The sequence below is a fragment of the Cupressus sempervirens genome, chromosome 4 (genome assembly GCF_028749045.1).
Source record: "Cupressus sempervirens isolate cs-2001-9-10 chromosome 4, ASM2874904v1, whole genome shotgun sequence".
Classification (NCBI taxonomy): domain Eukaryota; kingdom Viridiplantae; phylum Streptophyta; class Pinopsida; order Cupressales; family Cupressaceae; genus Cupressus; species Cupressus sempervirens.
Window position 1 is genome coordinate 639,777,596 of NC_143121.1, and position 17,386 is coordinate 639,794,981.

General features: G+C 38.2%; 1 protein-coding gene across 7 annotated transcripts in view; it reads left to right on the plus strand.

Annotated features, from left to right (window-relative positions):
• TGH (SWAP (Suppressor-of-White-APricot)/surp domain-containing protein) overlaps window positions 1–17,386 on the plus strand; it is a 199,770-nt gene that overhangs the window by 63,848 nt on the left and 118,536 nt on the right. The window lies entirely within an intron of this gene.

Here is a 17,386-nt window from a genome sequence, read left to right on the forward strand (position 1 = left end):
TTAGGGGCAAGGTGCATCTTGGGTCTGCTCCAGGTATGTCCTGGGCAGTACCTTGGGCAAACCTGGGTGTATCTGGAGGTCGACACAGCCTTAAAGCTACAGGAAATTGATTAAATAAGAAAAACTAGAACACCTAAACAATAAAATGCATACCCAAAGTTTAAAAATAAAAGAATGACAGAAGCACTAATTTAGTAATACTGGACCAAACTTGTAATTCTAAAGAGCAAAGGCAGCTGATTCTTCGAGGGGTAGGATTTCAAATGTGTGAAGGAGCATTTCAGAGTGTTAGGAGATCGAATAGTTTGCACCAAAATGATTTCCTGTTTGATGTATTTCAATTTATTATTTTAATGTATAATAGGTTTATATTGTGGTTTTTCCTTTATATTTGTTTAATGTGTCTGTATTAGTGTAGCCCAGGACTGCATTCTGAACTTATTCTGTTTTTATCATGTTTTCAAAACATGTAGGTACAGGACCTTTTTTCTGAAGTTCATAATGGGTGCTGCCTAGGAATAAAGAGACCTTTCATATTGGACAAATGATCCCTTTTTGGATCCAAATAAGAAAAAATTTCAACTTATAGAGGTGGGGGTTATCTATGGATGTCTAGTTGTGGCAATAATTTGTATAAGAGCTCTTATGGTCTGGTGAAAGCTCTCTTGTGTGCTATTGCTGGCCAAGGGATCAGAGTTTGTCTAGAGCCAAAAAGGGTTTGTGCAAGGAGTAAATTTTCACATGTATGAGAGAAAGAAGATGCAACTTTTGTGATGGAGAGATTTAGATCTAAATCCCATTTTTCATTTAGGAAAATATTGCATTTTTCATTTAGGAAACGATTGTGGAAACCACACACATGCCCTTCTAGTTGTTAGTGTCAAGTTCATTTTGCATATGAAATCTAGATATATGTAGTAGAATTGAGGACCTTAAGATGACTCACCTTCAGTTTTGTCCTAGACCAAGCTTCTTATTGGTTCTCCTTTACTGGTTGGCAAAGACCATTTGGGAAGATAAATTTGCCCAACACTTCTTGGGAACGCTGCTGTTCTCTAACGTGAATTGAGTTATATCCATTACTTTACAGTTCCTTTTGTCAACTACTCCATCGTGTTGTTTGTTGAAGTAATTTTTGTTTCACTACAACATGCAAAATCGAATACTTAGTATTCCAAGGATGAAACACCGAATCGGCATCTCTCTCTTGAATAAGGACGCTGATATGCTAAACAATGCATATGGATTGTGGAACTTAATCAGTTTTCTGATGTGATATGCTAGTTATCACAAGCGGACTTACATTATTCATTCAATGGATATTAATTACTTCAACTTCTTCCAACAACAAACTGTTAAGGGAAGAAGGGTTTAGAGAACTATTCTATTTAATAGTTTGGAAGGAATTGTGAATGTCTTTGTGACTCTACTAGACTTAGTTTAGCCGTCAACATCATCCAAGTTGATGCAATCTCTTTAGGTAGATGTAAGATCTTCAAACTATCACTGTTTTATTGATGCGTATTCATGGGCTAGCAATAATTGAAGTAAAGCTCATTAAACTTCTTGTTAACCTTGCAAGACAAACTTACAATCAACAAGCAAGTAGTGGTATGGATTAGGTGAGTTCAAGGAAGATTGATTCATAGCTGTAAGTTTTCTGCAAATTCTGATGTAAGAATACTGATATATTACCTTCAACCTTGCTGGGAATGGTCCTTAGAAATTCTGGACAGAATATTAATTGTTATTGGAGAATGGTGAATAATTCTAGATGTATGTAGTAGAATTGAGGACCTTAAGATGACTCACCTTCAGTTTTGGCCTAGACCAAGCTTCCTATTGGTTCTCCTTTACTGGTTGGCAAAGACCATTTGGGAAGATAAATTTGCCCAACACTTCTTGGGAACACTCCTGTTCTCCAACGTGAGTCGAGTCATATCTGTTACTCTACAGTTCCTTTTGTCAACTACTCCATCATGTTGTTTGTTGAAGTGATTTTTGTTTCACTACAACATGCAAAATCAAACACTTAGTATTCCAAGGATGAAACACCGAATCTCCAACTTTCTCTTGAATAAGGACGCTGATATGCTAAACAATGCATATGGATTGTGGACTTTAATCAGTTTTCTGATGTGATATGCTAGTTATCACAAACGGACTTATGTTATTCATTCAATGGATATCAACTGCTTCAACTTCTGCCAACAACAAACTGCTAAGGGAAGAAGAGTTTAGAGAACTATTCTACTTGTAGTATGGAAGAAATTGTGAATGTCTGTGTGACTCTACTAGACTTAGTTTAGCTGTCAACATCATCCAAGTTGATGCAATCTCTTAAGGTAGATGTAAGATCTTCAAACTATTACGGTTTTATTGATGCGTATTCATGGGCAAGCATTGATGTGTATTCATGGGCAAGCAATAATTGAAGTAAAGCTCATTAAGCTTCTTGTTAACCTTGCAAGACAAACTTACAATCAACAAGCAAGTAGTGGTATGGATTAGGTGAGTTCAAGAAAGATTGATTCATAGTTGTAAGTTTTCTGCAAATTCTGATGTAAGAATACTGATATATTACCTTCAACCTTGCTGGGAATGGTCCTTAGGTATTCTGGACAGAATATTAATTGTTCTTGGAGAATGGTGAATAATTCTGGAAATCGTTTTATTCCTGATATAAAATCGTTTAAGGTAGTAGTGCTAGAAGAGAAGACTTGTTTTCAATGTGTGTCTTCTATCCACATACTTGCCTCTCTTTATAGTAAACCCAAGGGGCATGTCCTTAGAAAGGACACGACCCTTTCTAAGTCGGCCCTCCATAAAACACCTTCTCCTCTACAAATCGGCTGTCTTAACCATGAACTAATAGTTAAATGTTAATTAACTACAATAGTCAAATACAAGGCATATAAGTATGCCTAGTAAATTGGTGATTTGTTCTAGGGAGATGTATTTATCATGAGGCCCTACATAAAAGAGCTTACATGCATTTTAGATCTGTCTAACCTTACATCCATTTTAGATCTGTCTAGCCTGAAAAATCAGATCATTAATATGATCAAGTTATCAGGATTTAACACTTCCTCTTAACTTGATAATATAAATGAGAGAAACATATCTAACAAGAGTAAATTATATTTCTTTAACACAGATCAAAACCTTTAGTTACAAATAAAGAACATTTTAGGCTGCCAGTCTGCTGGTCTTCCTGATACCTATCTTGGTCTTCTCCTGACGGTGAAGGAAGTCTCTAATCAATTTTGGAATACTATATTGGAAATAATGCAGGAAAAACTTACTGGCTGGAAGGGCAATATGTTGAGCAATACTGGGAAGTAGCAATTACTTACTGCATCATTGCAGGGGGTTCCTATGTATCTCCTTTCTCTTTTCAAGATAACCCAAAGGATGGCAGAGAAGTTGGAAAAAATTCAAAGAAACTTCTTATGGATGGGGAGTGAAGAAAGGAATAGACTTAGCCTTGTCAATTAGGAGACGGTGTGTAAACCAGAAGGTGGGGGGGGGGGGGGTTGTGTAGTAGAGGGATAATGAACCTAAATAAAGCTCTCCATGCTAAGATAGGTTGGAGACTTTCTAAGAATCATGCCAGCTGGTGTCATATTATAAAGGCAATGTATCTTGGCAATGTCCCTAATGTATATTGTTTTATGGAAAATGACTGGCCGCAGGGCTCCAGAATTTGGAAAAATGTGATGAAAAACTTTAAACTTCTAAGAGGTGGGCTGCATTGGTTGTTTGGGAGGCAAAATAAAATAAGATATTGGGAAGACAATTAGTTAGGAGGAAAACCCCTTATCCAGAGTAAATATTCCTAATTGGAAGGGATATTAAAACAAAACTTTGGTGAAAAAGTTAGTAACTACCTTACAAGGCAGCAGAGGTGGAGAAATATTCTTGAGGTGGTCCCTAACAACTTAAGAATCCTAGCTGGTGAACTTAAGGAGATGCTGGATGTTTATAGGGTTAATCTATTCTCGAATAATGATAAGTTTGCTTGGGATAGAACCTCCAATGGGCCCTTCTCTGTTAAGTTTGCTTACCGCATGATGTTTGACAAGGATGTTACTCCTTCATTCTGAGGTAAGGTTTGGAATAATCATCTTTTCCCTAAAGTTAACTTCTTTTTGTTGACAAGTCTTCATGGAAAGATTCTTACCATTGACAATCTAAGAAAAAGAGGCTTTCAAATCCCTAATAGATGCTATCTTTGCAAAGCTGATGTAAAAAGTATACAACATATTTTTATTCAATGCCCCTTTGCTTTGAATATCTGGCAATCCATTCTACAAATATTCTAGGTGGAGTGTGTTTTCCAGAATGATTTGCAACAATTTATTTAAGTTGGGACTATCCCTTCTTGCATCCTTTGATCAGAGTCGTCGAAAATGATCCCTCCTCATGTTTGCTGGGGAATTTGGAAAGAAAGGAACAATAGGACCATCAGATTGCCAAAAGAAAATTTGGGAAATAGTAAATGGAAGTTGACTCATGTCCCCCCACCTATAAATTAACAAAAGATTGCTATGTGTTGTAATCTCCCAGATTCTTTCTGTAAGTTTGATAACTCTAAAAATCTGAGGAGAACGAATACTAAATGGAAACCCCTTATACATCCCAAGGTGAAACTTAACTTTGATGGTGCTACCAGGAACAAATGTGTTGCCAGTGGAGGTATTGTTAGGGACATGGTTGGTCGATAGCGGATGGCTTATGCAGGCAACTTAGGTAACACTTCAAATATTGTGGCTAAGGCTATGGTGTTTTTTTGGGGATTAAAGCTTGTTGTCAGCCTAGGGTGGAAGCACATTAGTATAGAAGGTGATTCCATGTTGGTGGTGGAAGTGGTTAAAGGGAAAAATGACCCAGGGTTGTCAATAATTAGCATTATAGGGGATATTTGGTACCTCCTTACTAAATTGGATAGTTATGATTTGCAACACACTAATTGGGAGGATAATGTTGCGGTGAATGCTATGGCAAGCTATGGGCTGCATGTTCAGGGTTTAAGGTGTTGGAGGCAGATGGATTCCATCCCTGGTGAGGTACACACCCTTATTGAGAGGGAACACAATTTTAGACAAGGGGAATTATGATTAATTTGAAAAGTATTAATTTTTATTGGATTTTGTGGGTGGTGTTTATGTTGAGGCAGGATATGGGTTTAAATTTGATTTTAAACCAAAAAGGCTGCGATTGATGTTATTTTACTGATGGTATGAGGGATAGGAAAAAGTACTATTTAGCTATAATGGAATTAAGTAGACCGTAGTTGCTTAAGACTTTGGAGGACTATCTTAGTATAAGATATAGGATGATTATTTATTATATATTCATTGACCTTTCAAATTGCTTTATAGAGCACGGCCCCAGAGGCTTATGTGGCATTTAAGATGAAGAAAGGACAGCAGTACATACATATATGATGATTGATCACTATTGAAGGTACATATTTTTTATAGCATGCTTTTTAATAATTATAGCAACACTGCTTCTAATTTCATTCTAAATCATCCTAAGGAAAATTAATTTCTAAGGCAAAAACGAGAGAGCAAGGGCATTTCCAAATTAAACAATCTAGAGTTCTTAGAGAATTTTGAGTAGGGCTCGAGAGGGGTGATATGGTTCGCATTGAGCCTTCAAGGATTGAGGATTATGCTAGGGAGTCAGTCGTGTACTTGGGTCGGACTGTATGAAGGTGGCCTGGTTCCTTTTATGGAAGCCATGGTTGGCTACGATGATAAGATTTCGTCGCAACTTGTTGATTCCTGGACTGATAGAAGACTCACTATTAATGTTATTTCATTCCATGTGAACGAGGAAATTATCGCCATGGCTATTGGACTCTCAATGGAAGGACAAAAATGGAAAAAGGTCATGAAGCTCATTGATGAAACGAGTATGAATAGGATCTTCAAGAAGGGTTAAGAACCGGTGAGATTCAGAGGTAGCTTTAGTCGTAACAACCTCTTGTACCTTTCAAATGAGGTATGTTTTGTGCTCATGAAATATTTGACCCTTGAGGGTAGATTTGGTGTTTGCTCTTCCACCATTTCCCACTGTTGGATCATTTTGGAAATCATGATGAAATTTCCATTTAGTATTTTATTTTACATGATTTGTAAGCCACTGTTGCAGATGTTAAGGATAGAAGGAAGAAAGGGAAAACTTGTACTGTTTGACACTAGGGTCTTATCCTTCAGCTCTATAATTTTCACCTTGCCCTTGCTCCTCATTGTGTTGCCTTAGTTAATAACCAGGTGCTGCCTAATCCAACTGGCAATGGTGGGAGTTGCTTTGTGACCCCGCTCCTAAGCCTTCCCCCTCTTCCTCACCTTTGGGTAACCCAAAGAAGATTGGGACCCAAAAAATGCAAAATCCAAAAATGGAAAAAATTGAAGAAATTGATCTTATTGATTTTGGGGATGAGAATGATGGGGGCAGAAGAAGATTTGGGAGGTTGGCCAAAAGTAGGGCCAAAATGAAGCAAAAAGTTTGTAGGAATTGGGAGCTTAATGAGAAGATAGAATCAGAAGCCAGCGAGAAAAAAAGGGAGTAAGGACAAGAAGACAATGAGGAAGGAGTAAGATGATGAGGGGACAAGGACTAAAGATAATTGCTTGGTGTCAGAGGAGATTAAAAAAAACAAGAAAAAGAAGGTCAACTGTGACACTACCCATTGGTCTGCAATCTTTAAATGAATACGGTGGATTTTACCTCTAAAGCTATCTCATCTCTAAGGAAACAAAAAGATAATTCGCCAATGATGGCTACTTCGCTTGTGTGGGTGGATAAGAAAGAAAAGAATATGATTTCCACTAAACCTATGGTGATGTAGGTACAGACGATGTAGATTGCGAAAGAGAATTGTGCTGGATGCCAGGAGCTGTCTAGGTTGGTTAAAGACATGAAGAGGGAGATGGAGGTGCGTTGGATGAGAGATTCACGACTCTCTCCAAGTTTTCTTTGAAAGTCACTCATGCTGCTGCCACCACTCTCCAATTACTGCAATAGGAGAATGATGAGGATGGTCTTGGTGCAGAGGACTTTGAGAAACTTTATGGGTTTTTGGTGGACGACTGGGCCAAAATCTTGTAGGCCAAGGAAGGAAAAGAAAAGGCCAAAGTTTAGGCCTTTGTGTTTATTTTATGTTTACTTGTGGACCTTTGCTGCTGGAATTATCCAACATTTACTTTTCTGATTTGGCTGTTGGGCCTTAAAAACTTATTATTTTGGTTTAAACATTTCAGTCGATATACTAGCTGTAGTTTTAGTAGTATTAAGAATGCGGTTTTGAATTGGAAGAACATTATGTCATATGGTATAAATTTTGTCTCTACTGATTGTATATGGGATCTTATGTCAGCTGCTAGTAGTTTTATGTTTGTTACTAGTAGATGGGATAACATGTTGGCTAGAATATGGTTTGAATTTGTTGGTTTGGGTTTTTTTTTTGATATCAAGGGAAGGGCTAGTAATTTGCTAGTAATAGTTTGCTGTTAATATGCTGTGTTTGAGTGGTTTGTCCATGGTGATCTACTAAGGGCCAACTCCCTTGTTATGGCTGCTGTTAATATAAAAATCTTGTTTTTAGGTGGCTGAATCTGGCTTTGCATCACACACAATCATCCTTAGATGGCTTGTGAGGGTAAAGGATGCATTGTCATAAATGGCAATTAGCAACCAATGGGGCATTTGGAAGCAATCCAATACAAGGGCCCAAAAGGTGAAGGCATTGATATTAGCTGATGAATGGTGGGCTCGTGTGGATTATGTGCTGCAATTCGACAAGCCTATTATGTCTATGCTTCAATTTGCCAACACTGATAAACCATGCTCGGGGAATATCTATTATGTCGTGGACACCATGTTGGAGAAAGTAACATTGATAAGTTATAATACAATCCTCTATCCTTGTATATTAAGAAATATAAAATTTTTTAATTAACATAATTTACATCAAGATAACTTACATAAACATCATTTGATATCCCATGTCATACAAAGGAGAGAGTGAACCTGAGGACACCTTATACAAAAAGATGGAAGCAATTGTTCTTCACTACTGGAACAAGATGACTACAGCTTTGCATCTGTTAGGTGTCATAGCCAATAGGTATTTGCTATTTCTTGTAGAGTGACACCATATAGAGATGGTGAGGTTACTAATAGGTATAAGAGGGCACTTAGTAGGATCTTTAGCGATCTAATCGTGGGGGCAAATGTTAGGACAAAATTTGGATTATTCATCTCAGGAAAAGATGCAGATTCTATTTCTGCGATTGACCAAAGTAAAATGGATGGTATTACATGGTGGTACCTTCATGAGCAAGATTATATGTACCTTCATCCTCTTGCAATTAAGGTCATATCACAAGTAAGTCTTTGGAATTTAAGTGCTTTTTTTTTGGGGCCACTTGCAATGTAGAATTTAAGTTTTAATGTACTTAACACTCTTGAATTTATCTTTTGTTTTTCATTTTTCATTTTGTTTGTTTTCTCGCTAGGTTGTGAGCTTTTTTGATGTCCAACAATATTGGAGTACATACTCATTTATTCACTTAGTGAAGCGTAACCAAGTAGGTAAGAAAAAAAAAGACTTGGTGTTTGTTAACAACAACTTGTGCCTCCTAGCACGTAAGGATCTAAAATAAAAGAAGGGGGCAGAGAAGCTTTGGGATGTGGCACTGAAGTTCATTGACTTAGATATGATCATTTAGGATCTTGCTAGAGCCACTTTACTTGATGTGGATGAAGGTGAGGATAACACAACACCCACTAGTGCTAGTGGAACCAGTTTTGGTTCCATTGATGATGATGATCTATTACTTGCAGCTACGAAAGACCCCAATGATCCACATTTTTTGGATAATTCATTCAATGATTGATGAACACTCTCACGATTCATGAATATTGAATCATGTTTCAAATATTAATGAACTACAAGTATGCTTTGAATTTTCATTTTATAATTCAATAATTTGATGTGATGATTTTCTCGTGAATTATATTGATAATGTTTATCTTTGACATTTGGCATTGATCAATGATCAAGCAGTATAGATTCATACTATGAATAATTTAGTTTTATAATTATGTATATTTATCTTATTTTTTTGAAAATATGATGCACAGACACACACACCCACACCCACGAATTCTTACGAATCATATTAGTTTTTTTAAAAATGAATCCATGAATCAAATACTCGAACTTGAATTTGTCCCCGAACTTAGAATCAACAACCGCAAAAATTAATTTTAAAGGGGGGAGTGGGGTTGTACCATTGTAGACATAGTCTAATAACATTTGTTTTAGTCCTGTCAATGCTTCAGATTCAATAAAAAAACATACATCTTACCCTCGTAATCACTAATGACTAGATTTGGAGCTATTTGTGGTTAGTGGGAATTAAATCAATTTTCCAAAGAATGTGTAGTTCGAGAAAATTTTAGACCCTAGTTTGAAAAACAAATTTGTACATCCAATGTTCTCTATTTCTGCAAGTGACCAAAGTAGAATGGATGGTATTACATTGTGGTACCTTCATGAGCAAGACTATATGTGTAATGTCCCCTTCTTCACGCTAGACCTAATAGCACTTTGTTGGTCTATCTTTCCATCCGGATAGGCTAACGACATTTAATTTTAGGATACCAGCCAATCACAAGTCTTTTTGGTTTCAATATAGGAGATATTTAAGTGAGAAGTCCTAAGGTTAAGTCACATTGTTTTATTAAGTTGATTTATAAAAGTACTTTATTATTTAAAGTCACTTTATGACAAAATGACTTAAGTGACTAAAAGACAAAATAGGTTTTTATCCCACATTGCTTAGTTGTTTGCATCTCCCCTCACTTTGAGGTTATAAAGAAAGTATATGCATTGGGATTTGCAACCATGAAATATACTAACATATTGCTTCGAAAAGTCGTTGCTTGAATGTGACTGGTTGCTTTAAGGACGCAAACCCTTAATAGCAAAGAGGAAGAGTTGGACGTAGCCCTAGCTGTTTCTTGGAGATTCATCTTGGAAAGAATTGGTGAAATTTTTATTACTCATATTTGGACAATGACTGAAGAATCATCGGTTAAGACAGGTATGACCTAGTGGAGCTTATTAGTACCTGTGAAAGTTCATTGTGAATACAGAGGGCAATCGTAAATAGCAATACTAGCATTTTCTGATATACACCACAAAGATATTTGGTCAAGACAGGAGCCATAGTAGCTAGGAAGATGCTTGGATTTGAGACTACATGACTCCTAGGAAATTTCTGGGTGGTGGCACTTGGGATACAAAACTCCAACATCAAAACCAAACGTGTAGGAGTTAAGATAATCAAACACATTAGGTCTATAGCAGCTGTGCCGAGTAGACTACAGGCAACGTATGGCATAGGAAGAGTGGGTGACTAGACATTGGACATTGGGCAAGCACAAACAATATAGCTGGGCCTCCACTACTGCATCCTCCATTGCTAAAAACAGGTTTGTACTACTTTTATCTAAACCGCATATCCAGTTCCTGTATATTTAGGTTAATCTTTACATGAATTTGGAGTCTAGTCAATGGTGCCTTGTATAGCAAATCTTAGTTTGTTGTTACTGTTATAAATTGATATTACAAATTGTTGTTCTCGTGCCAATCTTAATGTACATTCTTGAAGTCACTATTTCATTGTTAATATAACCATTCCATGGCATTTATGTTGATAATCAGTAAAGTGATATTACAACAATACAATTGCTTAAGATCCTTGATTGCACACCAATAGTTTGACAAAATTTCGCTAGTCCAAGTTTAAATTCTTTGATCAAACCAACTAGGGATTCCTACAGGTACCAGAGTTATAAGTCCTGCCAACTTGTGGGAAAGATTACTACGTAACACGTTGGGTTAAATAGGAAAAAGGACAGTTAGGCATGAGGAGGAAACCCTATAAATTTAGTCACTTCCAACCTGAACAAGTATAATCTTTAGATCAAATTGACATTGAGGATAGTTATTCAGTTGATGAGTAGTTAACGTTTGGGATAGGTGAATAGGTACAAGACACTCAAATGGCTCGTAATGAGAATGAACAAGAATGGGAAGTGAGGGAAACCTTGTGGGCTATTAGAGATGGGCAGAATAATATCACGACTGCACTTCAGCAACTTAGAGTTGCTATGTAGCAGTTAGCTCCGCCTCATAGGGCAGCACTGAGTCATCACAGTGGAGGTGGTAGTGTGGCAGGATTACCCCGAGCTGTTAGGGCCCCCACACAGAACAATGATAGGCCTTTGATGGCCGTTTTTAATGCAGAGAAAGAGGTAGCACCATCCGCGGGACCAGCCTTATTGCTGGGTAATGTTATGGCAATGTACGATGAATGGGATCTATTCCCTGATACGTTTAAGCAAAATTTGTTTTTTGTTCAATACTTAAATAAAAAAGGGAGATAGAGAGACCACAGCAAAACAGGAAATCTAGAGCACAGAATAGGGACTTGAATTCACAAGCTATGAACAAACTATCTCTCCCCACTTTTGATGGCAGCAATAAGACCTCCGTGAGAGCTTGGATTCACAAGCTAGACACCTACCTAACACTTAAGTCCATGTCAGAGACAGAAGCCACTAGATTCACCACAATGCATTTAGAGGGAGCAGCATATGATTGGTGGCATCATGGGTTGGTCACCTAGGATTATGGTCTCATTATGTCTTATGAGACTCTCATCTCTAAGCTGATCACTCGATTTGATAGGAAGGAGATTGAGGTCTATTACAGGGATTTGGCACAGTTGCGACAGGATGGATCTCTAGATGACTTCATTGATGAGTTTTAATAGATTTCGGTGATGGTTCCAGATATGTCAGAACAACGTAAGGTAATGTTGTTTATTGAGGGTTTATGGGACATATATAGAAGCTTGGTGAAGGTACTTAAGCCAAACACTTTGGATGATGCTATTAAGATCGCACATGATCTAGACTCACCCTTTTCGATATTATAGCCTCCTAAGAAACTTTATAAGGGGTCCACTTCATTCCAAAAGAATAAGAACCAGCAGAAGGCTACCCCTCCTAGGATGGACTTCGAGACACGGAATGAACTCGGGAGGAAGAAGCTATGTTTCACTTGTAGGGAGCCATGGACACCGGATCATAGATGCCTTGGCAAAGGCAAAATACATTATGTTGAGGTGCCCTCAGAGGAGGAGGATGAGCAGTAGGAGGGCAGTGATGAGGAAGAAGGTGAGGAGCAGCCACCTAGAGAGAGAAAGAAGGAATCCACTTAGGGACAACCTCCTATCATAGCTTCCCTTTCCAGTGATCCCATGAAACACCCCTTTTGTTTGAAGGGAGTAGTTAGAGCACATCGTATTGCATGTCTGTTAGATACAGGTGCATCGCATAACTTCATAAGCACACACTGGGTTACGAAGAGAAAGTTACAAATTGATGATATACCTGAGTTTGAGGTTAGAGTAACAGGAGGTTAGAGATTGAGGTGCATCGGGAAAGTGTCAAGACTTCCGATTCACTTTGATGACTTTCTTCTTGAGGCAGATTTTTATGTGGTCGATTTGGATGGATTAGATACCATGTTAGGAAGATAGTGGTTGTATACTATTGTCAGGTACACAGTTGATCATGATAAGATGCAACTGGAATTCTTACAGGATGGCCGATAGGTGATTCTCAAGGCTATGCTAGAGGGTGAACACAGGTTGATTTCAAGCCATAGGATGGAGGCTATTATGAGGCATGACAACATGGAATGGGCAGCATGCTGTTTTATTTCCTCTAAGGCTACCTTAGATTTAGGGCAGCAATTTCATATCGACATTCAGCCAGTGCTTGATAAGCACAAGAGGGTTTTTGAGGACATACCTCTAGGCATTCCCCCAGAGAGAGGGTTTGAGCATATCATTGAGTTAGAGGATGGTGCCAAACCCATCATTGCTACACCTTATCGTCATCCCAGGCACTATAAAGAGGAAATAAAAAAGACGATTAAGGAACTCTTAGAGATGGGACACATCAAACCTAGCTCTAGTCCTTTCGCTTCTTCAGTTGTATTGGTGAAGAAGGATGACACTCTTCATGTGTATTGATTACCATGCTCTCAACAAGAGGACCATTAAGAATAGGTACCCTATTCCTTGTATTGATGAGTTATTGGATGAACTACATGGGGCAGTTTATTTCTTGAAGATAGACCTCAGATATGGATACCATTAGATATGGGTTCGCGAGGAGGATGTGCATAAGACAACTTTCCAATGTCACTATGGACACTACGAGTTCTTAGTTATGCCATTTGGACTCACTAATGCGCCAGCTACATTTTAGTCATGTACGAACCATATTTTTAGAAAACAACTACGAAAGATCCTGTTAGTATTTTTTGATGACATCTTGGTTGGGAGGAGCACCTACAACATCTAGATGAGGCAAAATGTGAGTTCGGAATGACTAAGATTTCTGTACCTTGGTCACCTGATTGGTGCAAATGGGGTGAAGGTACACCAGGAAAAGATTCAGGCAATCCTAGATTGGCCACCATTGAGGAACGTATCAAATTTGAGGGGCTTCTTGGGTCTTTGCTCTTATTATAGGAGGTTGGCTAGAGGCTTCTCACAGAAATCAACTCCCCTTCCTAATCTCACACAGAAGGGGGCATTCTAGTGGACAATTGATGTACATGTGACCTTTGATAAGCTCAAGAAGGTGATGAGCACATGCCCAGTCTTGGAATTGTTTGATTTCTCTCGCCCTTTTGTACTAGAGTGTGACGCTTCAGGGAGCGGGATTGGCGCAATTTTGATGCAGGATAGGCACCCGATAGCTTGTGAGAGCAGGAAGCTCAAGGATGGTGAGAGATTGTACTCCACCTATGACAAGGAAATGTTGGCCATTATGCATGCGTTAACCAAGTTTAGACAGTACTTGGTGGGCAGATTTACAATTAAGACAGATCACAACAGTTTGCGCTTCTTTTTAGAGCGAAAGGATCTAAATGAAAAACAACAAAAGTGGGTCAGTAAGATTTTAGGCCTATGATTTTGACATCGAGTATGTCAAGGGTAAGAACAATGTAGTTATTGATGTGCTTTCCAGGAGACCTTTAGTGGTAGAATGTTGTGCTATTTCTGAGATATTGACAGATTGGAATCCCATTTGCTGGTTGGGTATTCTAAGAATACTCAAGCATGCTAGATTATAAATGGACAACTTCAGGACAAAAGGTACAAGGTAATCGATGATGTGATTATTTATAAGTATAGGATCTACCTCGTGCCAGAATCTAAACTCAAAGGAAAGATTTTGGGAACTCTTCGTAATGCACCATCACCCAGATACTAGGTTTCTTTAAAACCTATAGATAGGTCAGGGAAAGGTCTTTCCTGGAAGGGCCTCAAGGATGATGTCCTCCAACATATGAGAGAATGTCGGACTTGTCACTAGAATAAGTCAAAGCACGAGTTTCTAGCTAGACTATTACATCCTCTTCCTATTCTAGTGCAGAAATGGGAGAGTATCTCTGTGGACTTTATTATAGGTTTATCGAGGGTGCAGGGCAGAGATTCCATTTTTGTGGCAGTGGACAGATTGACGAAGTTCGCTCATGTCTTTGCTATAGCTGCAGATTGGTTAGCCTCTCAAGTAGCTGAGTTATTTTTTTGAGAGGTTTTTTGTTTACATGGTCTTCCTCAAACCATTGTGAGTGGCAGGGACAACAAGTTCCTCAACACCGTTTGGCAGGAACTATTCAGATTGGTAGGTATGGAGTTGACACCTAGCACGAGTTACCACCCCCAGACAGATGGGCAGACTGAGATAGGAAACAAATGGGTGGAGGGATATCTTTGGAATTATGTAGCAGGGCAACAGAGAGCGTTGGTTAACTTATATCTAGGGGAGTATTGCTATAACTCCTCCTACCACATGTCCATCCGAATGACTCCATTTCGAGCTCTCTATGGTAGTGAGCCTCTGTCATTTGTAGATCTGGCTTTGTAGGACAATAGGGCACCACTACCTAGGGATTGGATACAGGATCAGCAGGACATTCCTAGATCTCTTTAGGAGAACATTCTATAGGCCTAGAATCAATAGAAGATGTATGTTGATTGCCGTTGGACAGAGTGGAGTATTGAGTTGGGTGACATGGTTTATCTTTGTCTCCAATCTTACAGGTAGAGTTCCTTGAAGAAGAGTGGGTCTCAAAAACTTTAGCCTAGATTTTATGGTCCTTATCATATTACTCAAAGGGTTGGAGAGGTCGCTTATGAGATGGACTTGCCAGATGACAAAAAAATTCATAACGTTTTCCACGTTTCTTGCTTGAAGAAAGCGATTGGTTAGAATGTAGTACCCTCCATTGGATTGCCCCTACTTGATGTGGAAGGGAAGCTAGTATTAGCTCCAATAGAGGTAATAGAGTTCAGAGAAAGGAAGCTGCATAACAAGTCTATCAAGGAGTATCTAATTCGTTGGAGGGATTTTCCATATGAAAATGCCACTTGGGAAGGAGAATCAATCCTATAGCATCCCGCACTGAGATTGCTTGAGGGCAAGCAATCCCGAGAAGGGAGGATTGTAATGTACCCTTTTCCGCACTAGACCTAATAGCACCTTGTTGGTCTATCATTCCATTCGGAAAGGCTAACGACATTTAATTTTAGGATGCCAGCTAGTCACAAGAGTCTTTTTGGTTTTAGTAGAGGAGATATTTAATTGGGAACTCCTAAGGTTAAGTCACATTGTTTTATTAAGTTGATTTATATAAGTACTTTATTATTTAAAGTCACTTTATGACAAAATGACTTAAGTGACTAAAAGACAAAATAGGTTTTTATCCCACATTGCTTAGTTGTTTGCACTCCCCTCACTTTGAGGTTATAAAGAAAGTATATGCATTGGGATTTGCAGCCATGAAATATGTTAACATATTGCTTCGAAAAGTGGTTGCTTTAAGGATGCACGTAGCCCTAGCTGTTTCTTGGAGATTCATCTTGGAAAGAATTGGTGAAATTTTTATTATTCATATTTGGACAGTGACTAAAGAATCATCGGTTAAGATAGGTATGACCTAGTGGAGCTTATTAGTACCCGTGGAAGTTCATTGTGAATATAGAGGGCAGCCGTAGCATTTGGAAATAGCAATACTGGCATTTTTTGATACACACCATAGAGATATTTGGTGAAGACAGGAGACATAATAGCTAGGAAGGTGCTCGGGTTTGAGATCACGTGACTCCCAGGCAGTTTGCGGGTGGTGGCACTTGGGATAAAAAACTTTAACTTTAAAATCAGACGTGTAGGAGTGAAGATAATCAAACACATCAGGTCTATAGCAGCTAGGCCGAGTAGACTACATGCAACATACGACATTAGAAGAATGGGTGACTAGATGTTGGACATTGGGCAAGCACAAATAGTATAGCGGGGCCTCCACTACGACATTCTCCATTGCTAAAAGCGGGTCTGTTGTACATTTATCAAAACCGCATATCCAGTTGCTGTATGTTTAGGTTAATCTTTACATGAATTTGGAGTCTAGTCAATGGTGCCTTGTATAACAAATCCTAGTTTGTTGTTACCATTATAAATCGATATTACAAATTGTTTTTCTCATGCCAATATTAATGTACATTCTTGAAGTCACTATTTCATTGTTAATGTAACTATTCCATGGCATTTATGTTGATAATCAGTAAAGTAATATTACAATAGTATCGTTGCTTAAGATAGTTGATTGTACACCAATTGTTTGACAAAATTCCACTAGTCCAAGTTTAAATTCTCTGATCAAACCCAACAGGGATTCTTACAGTATGTACCTCCAACCTCTTGCAATTAAGGTCCTATCACAAGTAAGTCTTTGGAATTTAAGTGTTTTTTTCTAGAGCCACTTGCAATGTAGAATTTAAGTTTTAATGTACTTAACACACTTGAATTTATCTTTTGTTTTTTATTTTTAATTTTCTTTGTTTTCTCTCTAGTTTGTGAGCTTTTTTGATGCTCAGTGAAATTGGAGTACATACTCCTTAATCCACTCAGTGAAGCGTAACCAACTAGGTAAGAAAAACTAGAAGACTTGGTGTTTGTCACAACAACTTGCGCCTCTTAGCACGTAAGGATCCAAAACACAAGAAGGGGGCATAGAAGCTTGGGGATGTGGCTTCGAAGTTTGTTGACTTAGATATGACCATTCAGGATATTGCTAGAGCCACTTTACTTGATATGGATGATGACGATCTATTACTTGCAGTTACTGAAGATCCCAATGATCCACATTTTTTTGATAATCCATTTGATGATTGATGAACACTTTCCTGATTCATGAATATTGAATCATGTTTCA